Genomic DNA, 4,136 nt, shown 5'->3' with positions numbered 1-4,136 from the left:
TATATTCAAAAAAATTTGACTAAAGAATGTATTTTGACTAATTAGGAATTTTCAAAATGTCTTTATAACTTAATTTGATTAATGACTTGTGCATAAAAAAATTAAGGACTACAATATTCAACATTAGTTACATCGAAGTCATCAAGAAAAAGTAAGCCATAGAGTCATAATTTTAAGGAATCCACATAAAACCCAAAAGCTTTACTATTTTCTTTTCCTAGAGCAAGATAAAGGAATATTAGAACTAATCAATGAGGGAGATTGAGCAAGCAATAATGGCAAAATAAAAAGAAGGGATGAATATAAAATTTTAACATTGCTTTACTAACCTTTTCCTCCTCAAGTGTTGTATCCAAACAAATCCAATCTTTCTTGAACTCTATCAAATCAAAGGTCAAATCCTTTCTTGTACAATTAAGATATTGAAAACCTTCTTCAGGTTGTAAATTTTCCAACATGAAGCAAATTCTAATTTAGCACCAAATAAATAAGATAAAGTAATGGAAATTTCTTTGCATTTCCATCCTAATCATGCTTCTTGATTCTAGGCAAATCAAAGCTAATAACATTTATTATTCAAATATTTGCAACTATGAATTTTCACAAAAAAAGAAGAAAAACTTATGCGAGTGCTTGAGGTCAACTGCACATCCAATTTCTATTGAAAATATCAATTACATCTTACATGAAATTCACCTCATGGAATTCACTTGAACTAAAAGCAGCCAAAACACCAAAAATTCTACAAAATCCTATTAAGCACCTACAAAGAACAAAAATAAGGAGCTAATTAATACTGGAACCTTCACTTGCTAACCCAACAGCTTTTGAGTATAAATATGGTTATTAACATAAACAAAGCAATATTAAAAAGCAACAGAAACAAAGCTCCATAAGCACAATTAGAAATTTTCTGAAAACCCCTATTTATCGATGGGACTAAATTTGAGAAAATATTATATGATAAAGAATTGAATACAAAACATTACCTTATGCAACATCAACGACAGAAGCAAATTGAGAGTGGTGATGGATTTGGCTGAGATTAGAGAGAGAGGATAGGGTCTGAGTTTGAGGCCTGAGAAAATAAAAGAGAAACAAATGAAACAAATCAGAGAGAGATTATAGGCACTGGTTATATACATCCTCTAATACTAAGGTGAAATTTCAAACATGATACAATACCTCTTTTAGGCATTTGCAATCCAAAATGAAGAGTGCAATACTCAACAATCATATAATGTATTAAGTTTGAAAGGATGATGTATTGTATCTATCATCTAATCCAGTGTTTTCAAAACAGATAATACACAATCATAGCTACGGTTTTTGGAACTGCCTTCCCAAAAAGACTCATCACAATTCGACCTGAAAAGAATTAAGATTTCATTGTGAAATAAGGTAGTAAACTCTATAAAGAGTCTTGTCCAATGGGAATGGGGGAAAATATTTTATAAACAGAGAAACATATAACCTAACAAACTCTCTTTGTTTTGGGGGGAAAAAAAAAAAAAAAACTATGGCTCTTAAATGACCAAGAACAGTTTTCTAGATTTGGATTCAGCATGGGTTCTTAAACCAAATAGAAGACCAATTTGTTTAGTAAAATTAGGCCATCTCACATTGCACACAACCATGCATGATGCATAAATAAAAAAATGAAAGAAACATACACAAAACACACAAATACAACTGAATAAAGATGCAAAGTTAGAAGAGTAATTTTTTCAAATAGTTGAACTGCAACTAAAAAGCGCATAAACCAATGTTCCTCCAAAGCAAATCCTCCCACTTTTCAAAGGCAACACAACAATGACAAATGATCCACTACTTATTAGATTCAATAATCAATATACCAGCTTGGATCATGGTGAAGTCCCACAAAATATGTTTCAAAAATAGATATGAAAGATGAAAAAATCCAGCTCTCTACCTTTTTCCTTCACTTCCCAATCATGCACTTTTCTGTTGTTGGGATTTGCAAACAGCTTCTAAACTCTATATATTCAGTCCTCAGTAAAAAAATAAATAAATAAAGTTCAGTAGTAGCTAGTAGCAAGCCCTAAGTTTTTACTGTAAATCTGAAGCTTCCGTGGCTCTATTGAAATTAAATATACAAACTTTACCATCACTAACAAATAAATTTGGCAGAGGGCGAAGCCAAGGTTGCTGAAGCAGGACATTGGAGAAGAAGCTTAGGTCTGCAACCAAACAAAGAATCAAACAAAACCCCTCAAAAAATCTATTTGGGTTCTCATAAACAACCCTAAAAGCCCAATCTTGAATCTACAACAACACTCCACAACTCGTGGTTTCTTTGCTTAGTTTGTGGTTCTTTAGGATTGTGAGAAACCAATCAGCAAAAGGAAAAAGTAGACTTACAATTATGATGCAAAATTAAGAACCACAGGAGCTATACCCTCTGCCACGGCTGGGATAGTAGTTTGTTCGGTGATGCCTTCTTTCTATCTTGGACCTAAGAGTGTGGGGATGGCTTCTTGGCAGGATTGATTTTCAGTGTTGGGTTTTGGGGAAGGAGAAGGTAGAGCATAGAGAAGAGAGACGAACGGCAGAGCATGGGTTTGGTTCTGGAGGAAGAATTAGGCAGGGGCTGGTTTTGCGTTTATTAGGTTTTAGAAAAGGTTTTTTATGCGCTTATGTTTTTTTTTTCTTTAATTTTAATTTAAGTTTTTTTTTAATATTATGCTGATGTGGAAAATTGTGGAAGCTTCAAAAGTTTCGGTTTTATATATATATATTGATAATATAGCAATGGCCCCAAGTGGGGTGTCCTGTTGCGAGATCTCACATGCATGCATGAGGTCGCTCATTCGAGTCGTGGTCGGTATTGTGTGGGAGGTGGGTTCTTAGCATGTATTGCGTCTTATTCATTGGCTCTCTTGAGATGCTAGGGTGAGATTTGTGACACCCTGATCATAGTAGTTATGACTTAATCCAACATTCCCTAATGGGGGAGTGCTCCTATCAGGTCACACCCTAGGAGATAAGCTACATATAGTCGCCCCCGCTTCCTCGTTTGATTATCAATATATATATATATATAATACCCGTTTGAATTGCGCGTTTTGCGCGTCTGCATTCAGTGTTTTGGTTTTTTATTTTATTTTTTATTTTTAGCACATGAACAGTAAAATCACATGAATTTACTGTGCAGGAGACAAAAATCACTATTCACGCACTTAACAACACTGTTCACGCATTTAAAAAATATTAAAAATGGGTCACACGGCACTATTCACACATTTAAAAATTATTTTGTTACAGTGTTTTCAGTTTTCAGTTTCAGTAAAAATAAGTTTAATCCAAACGGACCCATAATATAGCACTATAATGTATAAAAAACAAAGGGGGCATGGTTGGAGGTTGAGGGAGAAAGATCGAGATAAAGACTATAAGATCGATATTATGTGGGGGAAATGAGTACAAAATACTAAAAATTTAATACTAATAATGAACTATGAAATTTTTTAAAAAAAAAAAAATCATATATACTCAATAAAAATCACCACACATTCTATCTTATTAAAAATTAGAAAAAAAAATGCTCATAAGTAGTATTAAATTTAGGTAAGAATTTTAATGTAACTAATTATGTTTACTTAAAAAATAATAATTTAACTAATTATTTATATGTATGTATGTGTTAGATGCCTTTTTTAAAATAATAATTTGACTAATTATTTCTCTCTCTCTCTCTCTCTCTCTCTCTCTCTCTCTCTATATATATATATATAGGTAAAGTTTAGAGAAAATTCAATTAGAATCCAATTTTGCGTCATATGTCTAAATTTATGTGAGGATCACACCATAATTATCCACTTAAGTTTATCTCATGTATTTATTTAAGTTTTTTAATCTTTGTGCTAAGTAAGTTAATGAGTGAAAAATACTATAAATCTAATATTTTTGAACTATTAAAAAAAAAAAAAACCAACCATATATACTCAATAAAGATCACCACACATTTTATCTTATTGAAAATTAGAAAAAAAATGATCATAAATAGTATTAAATTTAGGGAAGAATTTTAATATGTGGCTACTTTAAAAAAATTTGACAAATATAAGGGCACATTTTGGATTCTAAGCCCAAAAAATGAAAGGATGGAGGCCCAA

General features: G+C 31.8%; 1 long non-coding RNA gene across 2 annotated transcripts; it reads right to left on the bottom strand.

Annotated features, from left to right (window-relative positions):
• Positions 1-542: 542 nt before the first annotated feature.
• LOC115962705 lies at positions 543-2,600 on the bottom strand. 2 transcript variants are annotated; one of them, XR_004085572.1, is made up of 3 exons: positions 2,383-2,600; positions 990-1,078; positions 543-763 (listed from the first exon to the last, which is right to left on the bottom strand). It is a non-coding gene; the product is annotated as an uncharacterized LOC115962705 (long non-coding RNA). The 2 variants fall into 2 exon arrangements; XR_004085573.1 differs by lacking the exon at positions 2,383-2,600 and adding an exon at positions 1,934-2,001.
• Positions 2,601-4,136: the final 1,536 nt, after the last annotated feature.

Source organism: Quercus lobata, chromosome 10 (assembly GCF_001633185.2).
Source record: "Quercus lobata isolate SW786 chromosome 10, ValleyOak3.0 Primary Assembly, whole genome shotgun sequence".
NCBI classification, from domain to species: Eukaryota; Viridiplantae; Streptophyta; class Magnoliopsida; order Fagales; family Fagaceae; genus Quercus; species Quercus lobata.
The sequence above is the reverse complement of the archived record's forward strand: the minus strand, read 5'-3'. Positions and strand labels throughout refer to the sequence as shown.